The sequence below is a fragment of the Varroa jacobsoni genome, unplaced genomic scaffold (assembly GCF_002532875.2).
Source record: "Varroa jacobsoni isolate VJ856 unplaced genomic scaffold, vjacob_1.0 scaffold_869, whole genome shotgun sequence".
NCBI classification, from domain to species: domain Eukaryota; kingdom Metazoa; phylum Arthropoda; class Arachnida; order Mesostigmata; family Varroidae; genus Varroa; species Varroa jacobsoni.
The window spans coordinates 183,513-194,834 of NW_019213771.1; the positions used below are offsets into that span (position 1 = coordinate 183,513).

The following is an 11,322-nucleotide window of genomic DNA, read 5'->3' on the forward strand; positions in this document are numbered from 1 at the left end:
TACCGTTGCAATAGACTAGCAATTAGTGTGGCTTTTCTATCTTTTTTTTCCTTTCCATGCTTCTGTCAATAGTATCACTGGACACAAGTCACAGTAGCAGCAGCGAAAGCGGTCGCTTGTGTAGTAGATTTTATTTATAGAAGCGATGCGTCGAGGTTCTGTTAAGCAAACGATACGAGGAAGGGGTTGTACCATTGTTGAAACCGAGCTCACATTATTGATTACACGCACAAACGCTTTTCGACGTCCGTTATAACGACGATAATGGTAACTATACATAACAATGACGGCGGTAATGACGACGGCGGCGGCGGCGGCGGCGGCGACAGCGACGATTTTGTGCTTCATTATCAAGCACAGGCAAGTCATATTTGAGGTAGATAAAACTGCTTAGGAAACAGTTAGCGTTACACCTGAGTAATTACGGCTGCGTTTTTTCTAGGCTCACATTATTTGGGATGGATAAACAAAATTGATTTTGAATTACGCCTGCAAAACGCTGTCGAAAATTGGCAAAGGTAAAATTAGGCTGTAGGAAGATTATTCATCTGCCTACAATTAAGCATTGAAAGTCGTCTCTTTTCAAATCCTGGTATTTGAACCGTTTCTTTTTATTTCTACTATGGTACTACTAACTCGCGAATTAATTAATATCACCTCAAATTCTATATATTGCGATAGTTGCATTTCTATTTAGGGCCTGAGCTACTGAACGCGTTTGTAAAAATGGCGGTTACTTCACGTTCATTTCTTCTTAATTGTATCTGGGTTCAGAGACAGTTAATCAATTGGTAACTCGAACAATTAACGAACTAGGTCGTAACGAACCAGTTCCAGAGTCCTTTAGCAGGCTGTCTATTACCTTCAGAGCAAGATCGTTGCTCGGTTTGAAGCTAAAAACATTCGTCACCAGTTACGACGGATGTATGTGAATATCATCCTTTGTAAAAGATAGTTACCCTCGTTTGTCGGCAAGCCTAAGCTGACTAGACCCTCTGTTTGTCCGATATCAGGACTGAATCAAAGATTGAAAAGCGGTTTAAACAATAGTTTCCTTCTATTCTAACGTAAATGCCTAAACAAAGCAAGACGAAATCACGAAAAACGCTATAAGGCGATGACTTGATAATTATAGTAGAAACATTGACATCGGGGGTTATGTACAGTATACTTCATTTGTTTAAATTAATGTAATAGGTTAGCGACAGGTCTACCGATTAGTCCAGTAAGGCGTAACTATCTTTTTGAGATGAAGATGTAGGATTAACAAGTATTCGACCAACTTATCGATAACTGTATTCTAAATTTTTTTTATAGGCTGAAACCACTGGTTTACCATCAGCCCGATCAATCAAGTTAAACCAAGAAAATTGTTATGTATGTACATTACTCTGTATCTTTTTATTTGTTTCTTTACTTGCCTGACCAAAATTGGCCCTTTGATGTAGTTGAATTGGATAAATCTTAATCTATTTTAGGCCGTTATTTAAGAGAAAAAAAACAAGTTGTAAGAGCTGAAGTGAGCTATATTATGGTAGGATTTTCATCTATTTTTTTTATCGATTGACAAAATGCTAGCCGAATATTTACATAAAGGTCTATAGAAAGAGGGCATTTCTTGATACAGATTGAAACCTCTCGCCGAGCTGAGTAAGAATGCAATAAATATCTCTACAACTAAATCTCCATTTTAACGTTGAAAATATTCCCAAAGGCCAAAAACTAAGTGCTAATGTTCAATGTAAAAAAGGTCGTTTTTAACATCAACTGAAAGCTCTCACCGAACCAAGTCAAAATACTGGATATTTTCCTTTACCTAAAATGAATAGTTCGGCGTAAAGATGGTCAAAAACCTATTGAGGAGCCTATCCTATTCACGTTACAGTAAGATGAAAATGCGTCTCGAACTGCCCTTCAAGCGAGTCTTTGATAAGCGTCAATTGGACGCGAACGCGTTTTAAAAAAAAATAAAGAGTTTTCTCAGGTAAATAAAAAAATGTCGAATACAGTTTTTCTACCAATCGATTGATTTTAACGAGTTCCGCATTTTTATCGAATATAACTTGGTATTTCAACGTGAAAAAAGCGGATATGCCAGTTTTTTTTTTTTTGCATGGAAGTCTATGTAGGGCAGGTGTTTGTTGGTACCAATCGAAAACTTTCGACGAAATGCAGTCTGTATCTATCTCAGTTCGGGTTAAAAATGCTGTCTGAAACGTAATATCTTCTATATAGTTTTTTACGTGGGGAAAATTTTTCTTGATACCAATTTATAAACAGACCTCGATGAACTGAACGAAAATGCAACACATACACGTATGCCTTGCATATATTGAAGCGAAACTTTTCAATATAACAAATTAATTTTTAGCAAAAAAACAAACGTGACGTTTATTATATCTCTCTTCAATTTAGAAAAAATAAAACCTTCAAGTCTTCTTCAACCCTCAAAGACGAAACATATAGACTCAAATACATATATCTTCATTTAGGGAAATGCCTACCTACGCACTACAAAAGGAAATTTATAAAAAAAACCTTCAAGCCTCTATGACGTCGTAGGAACAGAATCGATCGGTGGGTTGACCGACTTCACCAATGGCAGCATTCATTAAAAGTCGGCCGAAGGCCAACTTCATTCGTTTGTGTCCCTCAGAGGTGGGCCAATGGCCGACCCTGTCCACGTGCGTTCCGAAAACAGATTCAATCAGCCAACACAAAAAAAAACACACTATGTTGTAGAACTGTCCCGAAAGCCAACATATCACGATCGAGACAAATACCTCACCGCAGACAGGTTAGAATAGGCTATAGAGATAACTGCAAAATGGCGACAGGACGAGTGGAGCAAGGTAATGGCAATGGGATAATTGTTCATGCGTACTCAACCCATAATTTTCGTTAGTCTAAGTGAACCAATCAGATTAGTTTAAACAGTCAGTACAAGACGGGCGCGAGGCAAAATATATGGGTCTGTTCAACCTAATACTAAAACTCTGTATCTGTTTGTTTGTTTATTCAACCCAAATCGGCCCATCAAAGGAGCCAGATCGAACTGATCGCGAGTCTACTAACCGGCACATTGTTGCATGCTTATGAATGGAGCCAACTCGACGAATACCTTGCTGCCGAGAAATCTATTTTTATTCCCATGTAGCGTTATGTTATTTGGGAAAATGGACTGTTTTGTTTGCAGGATCCTCCTATACATGTCTATGGAAAAGTTGTGGAGGCTGATGTAGACTATCTCTTGATAGGCTTCTTATTGGAATGTTTTTTACCGACAGAATGGTAGCAGGATGTTTAAATCAAGATTTATATAGGGGATCGTTCTCGATACCAATCGAGAGTTTTCGCCGAACCGAATCAAAATGCGGTCCATGTTTCTATATACCCAAATGTCAGCTTTCAGGTCGAGAGTGCCCAGGAAATGAGGGGCTTCACATGGCATTTTATAAGCGGGCTTTTTTCTGGGCACCCGTCGACAGATCTCAACGAGCTCAGTCACTCAGTGAAGTGGACACTTCGGCGTGAACGTGGTCAAAAACCCATTGAGAGGGTGGTTTAGCCCATGTAACAATGCGGTAAAAATGCTTTCCGTGTTACTTTTGAGTGCTTTTTGAACGAATTTCGAATAAGTCGCAAGCGAAAAGTGGTAGTAGCTGCTATGAGTGTTATGGTTTTTTCAAACTTTTAAAGACGTTCCGGAAGATATCGAAAACATTTTTTTTCTATAACTTTGCCGATGCCAGTCGATAGATCTTGATAAGTTGTGTACAAATGAAATACATCTTCCTATCATTAAAATCGATGCTTCGACGCAGATAGGGCCAAAAACCGAATGGTATAGCTTTTTAACATAGATGACGCTGGGATGATGATTTTTTCACATCGAGATCTAGGTCGAAATTCAAATGTATGTTCTTCAATTGAAGCTCAGCTTTCAGGTCGAAAATGCCCTTTGAGAATTGAAAACTTAGCATGGTGCCCTATGCGAAGGCAGGTTTCTCTCTCGACAGATCTCGACGAACTCAATAAATATGCAATATGTATACCTATATATCTAAAATTTGTATTTTTGGGCGTAACTAACGAAAACCAAGGTTCAAGGGAATTTCTAAGAAATGTCAATTGAGGAATTAAAGCGACTAATGTAATGTTGATTTTCATGACAAAAAAACAGCACACCGCTTCAAAAATTGAATTAGTTTCATAAACAAAACCCAAAATTATACAGAGATACATATTTACCATCAAAAGAAATTTACAAAATATAGTAACCCTGAAGTTTGGGTGACGTATGGAAGAAATATAGGTAAAAAGCCTTTGAATATTGGTCATGTCCAACCTACAGAATCTACATTGAACTAGAGAAATAAACTAAGTGCCTACATCTTTGGTCGACTTATTTACTACTTCTAGTTACCGGCAGTAGAGATCCCAATAGATTATTTTGTCAGGGGGCAGCTTCCTAGAATGTACGATTCTTTTCAAACCCCACCAAATACATAGAATCAGTCTGGGCTTTGCAACCGATTTCGGAGCATATTTTTAAAAATTTTGTTATTTGCCCATCATTGTCGTATGTAATCTACTTTTAATCGGCTGCAGCCAACTGTTATATAAATAGCTCGATCTTGCTGCGTTTCTACAAATCGAGATACGATCGAATATAGTGCTTTGTATGTATGTGCCACCTAAACATCGAGCTTGTTTCTCTTGAAGTTATTACTTATGATTGTTCGGTGTTGAATGTTTGAATCCTTGACAATGTCACGATCACATGTTGATCTTGCTCACCTTTTGTAGTAACCTCGTCAACTTTCTCTGCAGTTAATTAACACCTATGATGGATCATTTTTACATTAGAATTTCTAGAACGATAACGACAGAACTATCCTTGAGCCGTTTCTACCAACGATGCCATAGGATTGACCATAGGACAACAACAGGAACTTTTTATGAGCCTTGGCAGGATGTGTGCCTTTATCGTGAAAAAATTGTAATTATAGCAATTTTTTTTTATCGAATTTCACACATTTTGAAGGCGCGCTGTTTGAAATCTGGGCAACATTTTAGCACATTTACTACTGCCAAACGATGATGACGCCAACGCCGACTCGACGCGACCCAAGTTACCTAAAGTAAAAAGGGACCTGAAACCCGTCGCGCTATAAAACAATCCATTCTTTTTCTATAACGGTAATATTTCGTAATATAATACGGCCTCGCTTTAGACCAGATACCGAAACAATTCTTACTGAAAGAACCCTCGTTAATGTAAAACGTGTTGTAGATTGGCAGGACAATATCTTATTCGATACTCTTAAACACCTTGGTAACCATAAACAGCAAGTTTTTTTTTTTAATGAGCCTACGCGGCATTTGGTCTTTATCGTAATTAAATCTTAAAATGCAACGGATTTTTATAAAAATTTCGCTCATCTTTAAGGCACAATTTGAACAGACGTATCGCAACGATTTGAGCGCGTTCGTTGTTGCCAGACCTCAGCTTTCAAATACCACCAAAGATGCCGATCCGACGCGACCGATATTGCCCGAGATGCATGATCTTAAGGCCCTCTAGCTAGGTAAACAATCAATACTTTTTTAATATTCCAATAGATTTATCTTTATTTAGCAGAAAATATAGCTATTTGTTATAAGAGAGCGAAGCAAACTTCGATTATGACCAAGAAGGATCTTAATTTACCATAAAAGGTGTAATTATTTTTCTACAACAGAACAAATTTACTAGTGTTCCAATGACGAAATCAATAGGTTTGGTGAGCTTGTCAATGGCAGAACTTATTAAAAGTCGGCCAAAGCCCTTACTGATTCACGTACATTCTTAAAGGAAGGCCGACGGCCCACCTTATTTACATGCGTTTCGAAAACAAGGGAATCACTTAAAACTTAGAGCCCCGTATCTACATTATAGAAATGTACCAAAAGCCAGCGTATCGCCAGGCGCAAATGAAGAGCTAGCTGAGCCTTTGGCAAACACGTTGTTGAAATAATTACAGAAGGGTAATAGGTTAGGTAAAATAGCAGCGCGGATATATATGTATTATATAGTTTAAATTAGTTTGAATGTAATATCAAATCAGTTAAATCGATAACAAAGCAGCCTATCGATCCTTCCATTGATGTGTGTATATATATAATGTTTTTCTTATTGTAAAGATGTGTCTAATGAAAACAGACAGAAAGTCACTCGATATCTATTTGTTGGAGTCCTCTCAGTTTCCGCCTGTTTATATTGTGAAAATTGCTTGACGATGATTATTTTTGTCTTACTTGGACCCGCTCAGTAGCGGAGCGTTTACCGTAATTGTCCTGCCGGTGTCCTGCCCCTGTGAGCACGTAATCGCTCAGACCTTACCGCGAAGTTAACTTTGTTTTACATTCTAAGGCCAATTTTTCTTAAACACCGTTTCCGATGACAATAATCACGTTGCTATGACCATAGAGCAACAGCTTGCATGAAACGATTGACTACTGTTTCAGGTCCTCACTGCAAACAGATCGATCGCCTTTTAATCCCGTGACCCTCATTATATCTTTTTTTTATATTAGACGCAAACATGCAGCATAACATATGTGCTCGTAGCGCAGTGTTAATAGCAGTGTTGTTCTGTATCGAAATAGGGGAGAGCTTATTAGATATGGCTATCTTGATTACTCCTGTCCGCCCTTTATAATAAAATATCATCTCTTTTAATCAAATTCATAACTTGCTGTTACCCCGTGTGTATTTCTAGCGTAGCGGAACTGACTAGCTGCTAGGATTTTTGCTAGAACTTATGATATGTCTATAAGAGTACAACAAGCAAAGACACGGTGCATGTATAATAACGAGCAGAGGGTTCTGTTTTTCGCTATGCTGACGTAGGGCTGTTTGGAGGTAAATGAGTCGCAGAACACGGGGCGATAGGTGTTTTTATCGATTTGCCTTAAGCTCATCTGTGAAGCGTTCTGCGACCCTAACATCTAAAGCTAAAAAAAAAAATAGACTTTATTTACAACTTGTTACAACCAATCAAAAAAGCTATTTTCTCTAGTATGAGGCAGGTATAGCTACTGGTATGCCTCAGGCTGCATTTTCCCGCTAATCTGTAGCAATCTATCTTAACAAAAACAAGTGACTGATAAACTGACTGGAGGTTACGAAGACTAAAATGACGCCGACCCATAGAATTCAACACCATCTCATTTCTCGGAAATCATTAAGCTCAGAAAGGTCAGTTCCGATTAGGGACATTAGCTTCAACCGCTCAAATCGGCGATTACTGGCTGTTGGTTCGGAGAGTTTCAGTGCTTACCGAAGCAAAAACATGAGTCATAAAAGAACGCTTCGTTGGTAAATGGCTGTCATTCTATCCGGCAACAGCGACAGGGCTATAACACCATTCTTCAGTTTTCAAAGTAATAAGTCCGACTCGTATACTAATGGTCTCGTCATAAAATGGCCTCAATATATATATATATATATATATATGCTAAATTATTAAATATTGTTTTCCGATGCGGTGCACTTATTCCAAAGAGCAGTACATTACACTCAGAGTAAATCGACTGGTGATTAATATCTGCTTTCTAAACTAGTTAATTACTGCCGTATTGGCTATACCGAATATCATTCTATCTTTTCGACTTCTCACAACATTAGTTATTAAGACTACAATGAAGTATTCCTTCCTTCTATTCCTTGGTCTTTTTAGTGTTTTTTCTTTTCTTTATTTGCTGTTAATCAAATGCTATAAATCACCGGCAAACCCCTTTTGGTCCACAATACTGCGCTCATCGTTTTGTTCGATCTACTAAAATCGGTAAAAAAAAAAAAGATGGCTATGGGAGGAATAAAGAAGTGAATTTACGACCCCGACCTGCCTGTTGATATCAAAAAAGCTACGGAAGTAACTCAGGAAATTGGTTCCGCGTACGGCGAGGGCTCTTAGCTAAAAAATATTGGTTCATCCAACAATTATTTTTCTTTAAAAATGGCTTAAGGCAATCCTCGTCAAATTTGAAAAGTCAAGTGGAGTGCGCGATCTTTTAGTCGAGAATGCTACTTTTGGACTTTTTAGCAATATATTCTCAGCTATAAAGTCCTTGTCCTACAAACCACAGCCACTTCTTCGACAACTTTTTTTTTTTATTTCGGCAGTAGAGACTAATTCAAAGTGATGAAAACTCGATCTTGTGCGACCGGACCTACACATACTTCGAATCGGAGTTTAAAGTTTAACTTTATGATTCTGACAAAACAAGGACAACAGCCTTGTATAACGCAAGGCGTATAGATAATATCATCGAATAAGGTAACTAGAGAAAGGACGCTATAAACAGAAATAATCATTAATAATCATCAGCTATCCTCCATTACTTAAGTTAGGTGAGTCCAAACCAGACGAACCCATCTCGTTTCCGCCCGCATTACGGTACTACGTTTAAGTTCCTCTAAGGAAATAATATTTGAAAAAAAACTAACGGCGAATAGCGCCACTCTCAAACCCAGTCATAGTTTGTTGCTATAGAAGTTGGAACAACGAACGAGCTGATGTCTCAGCAATGGTTACTGATAGGGCATGGCATCGCAATACAATAGAACGTTATTTCATTCAGACCCACGATCACGTTAGCATCGTGATGATTTGAAGACTATAGGGATTCTTTAGCTGGTTCCTTAGTCTCTAAACCGACATACGGCGAGATAGCTTCTGCATAACAGCTTGGCTAGGGATGTAAGACCGCTGCTGCTGTTATTGCATATCATGCTGTGATACTCCGGAAATTGAATTTGGAAACTATTCTCATTCATTCTCTTTGACCCTATATCTTGCCTCTGATACGATGTCGGCCGGTCTGATTATCATCACCTGCTTTAGCGGTACCTAAGCGAAGGGTCGAAATAGATCAGAAGTTTTTTCGGGAGTCTGCACCGACGAATCGTACGACATCTATGTTTAAAGACGTAATAGCAATAGTCGATGTAAAATGTTTAGTAACTGAACGGTAATATTTCGACCAATCGATTAATAGGGCTTCTATCGTGACCAAGCTGACTGTATCACTACGATGACTTATTTCCGTGTATATTCTGTGTGCCGATTTTATTTTGGCTCAACATGTGGCCTTGTTCGATAACGGGTTTAATAGCATAGAAACTACTATGCTACGTTGCACAATGGGCGTTTCTAAATAGTCAGATTTTACGGAAGCCATACATGCCAACAAATGATTACCCCCTATGCACCTCAAAAGTATTGTTTTAGAGGTTATTAACATAACTGTATATAGCGGAAGGATGTTAATGTAGAGATATGTGAAATTTTACATGCCGTACCTTCGTTACAGAAGACGTTTGAAAAAAAAACCCGCTCATGCGAACAACTGTGGCCAAAGAAGGAAAAACATCCTAGGTCCTTATAAATACATATGCTTTATTTTTATGGCCATTTTATGGTTGGAATATATATATACACGTAATACGTCTCGGCTAATGACAAGACTCGTGCGAATGAACTGCGTGACAGTGGTCCCGTCGCATGAAGTAGCAGACGAAATGTAAACAAAGTGGTTCACCTATCAAACACATGTGCCGTTGATTGAATGTCTTCGTTGAAGTTATGAAGAACATTTAGTCATGGAATTTTGAATGGAATCATCAATGTAATAGGTATGCTCATTCTTTCACAAGTAACTATTAGAGGGATTGTTGTAGTATTCGAAGTTGCAGGGAGTTTGCCTGTCACAATGGATGGTCGCCGGTCAACGATGCTTACTATTCTCCAACAGTGTCAAGCTTAAATGCTAGTATATTTGGCTCTTAACACAACAAAGGGTATTCACTGTGTCACGTGACTGTCTTCTTTTATCAATGAGATAGTCTAATTTATATTTGCGATCATGTATGTGTTTAGGCGATAAGTAAAACATGTTCAGGATGTAGTATTTAACAGGTTCTTTGGGTAACATCTCGAGATGAGATAGACAGAATCAGAGTTTTAAAACAACCCTAGGTCTGCCTGTCCTGCACCTAATAATTTCTAATTTTCAGTTCATTATTGAGTATTCCGTTACGCCTCGTCACCCGAATTATATAGTTTGACAGCTTTGCCGCTTTGTTTCAAGTTCCGACTGTTAACAGCAAGATCGGTGCTAAAGGCCACTTGCTGTGCACGAAAGGGGCCATATGAAACAGCTCCGATCAAGTGGCGATTTCGAAAAACAAATCGCGTATCGTTCCATAGTCTGCCAGCCCAACCAGTAACTTCCTAGAACAAAACAGTAGAGAATTGAGTCATGCTCTCCCCAAGTTTTCTGCTAATACCCTTGCAGCTGCTCTTAGTTGACACCGGCGCTGCGTAGTATCTTTCGCTTTCTATTGCCTAACCTTTATAGTGCTGTCAGCCTTTTTCTTTCCAAAACAAGCCGCACATCCTCTTGGAATCGATCGTGTCGTACATTACAACAGTTCATTCACGGCCCACAATGTAAAGTCTGCATCCCATGGCAGTAACAACGCCTCAGCAAGACCACGTCTCTATAGTGCACGCCAGCAAACACGAGAGCAACTCCCGAGAACTGACTGATCGTTAAAGGCAAACGCTTTAGCAACGTCTGACGCGTCCTAAGCGGTGGCGAACGGGCAGGTTGGCCACAATCGACACGTCCAAATGGCCTGGTGAATCATCATAGACACCTAGGTACATTGGCAACGTGACAGAATACTTTTGTTGTTGATATCATTCGGCCACATAGAAGAACGATGCTTGCTCGAGTCGAGCTGGTGGATTTTATGGCAGCTATTTTTGACGTCAGAGATGCAAGGCTAGTTGTTGTTGCTCCATTGAAATGGGGTTCACTAGCTAACCAATGAGCTTTGATTAGCTCGAGCGTGCGCAGTATCTGATTCGTACAAAGATTTATAGTGTCGTCCATACGCTTTCGAAGTGTCCCTGACTCGAGCGCGTGCGGAGCGAACCATCAACAAATGAGCGGATTCGTTGGCAGTCGATCATTAAAGGCCACCATGCTGAGACCGGGCTGGTCTTACGATGTTTTGCCATGGAAGCCCATGCCGGTTGGTGGCATTAGCAGGGGGCGAACAAAAACGATATTCCAGTTCACAGCTGGCCGAGCGATAGACGAACAGTCGCTCGTGCTGGTGAGTGAAACGCGTGCTATGGTGGCGATGGTTGACATTAGAGCGGAACGATGACGGCCGCGTCTACTGAGTGACAGGTAAATGGTAGCCGGTGTGGCAAGGGCGGCCGGCCAGCCGGCGGGCTAGTGAGTAAGAGAGAATTGATGTTT

The 11,322-nt window shown here is 39.5% G+C and overlaps 1 long non-coding RNA gene across 1 annotated transcript; it reads right to left on the reverse strand.

Moving 5' to 3' along the window:
* Window positions 1-9,426: 9,426 nt before the first annotated feature.
* LOC111264506 (uncharacterized) lies at window positions 9,427-10,490 on the reverse strand. The gene is made up of 2 exons (XR_002682911.1): window positions 10,400-10,490; window positions 9,427-10,280 (listed from the first exon to the last, which is right to left on the reverse strand). It is a non-coding gene; the product is annotated as an uncharacterized LOC111264506 (long non-coding RNA).
* Between the last annotated feature and the right edge of the window lie 832 nt (window positions 10,491-11,322).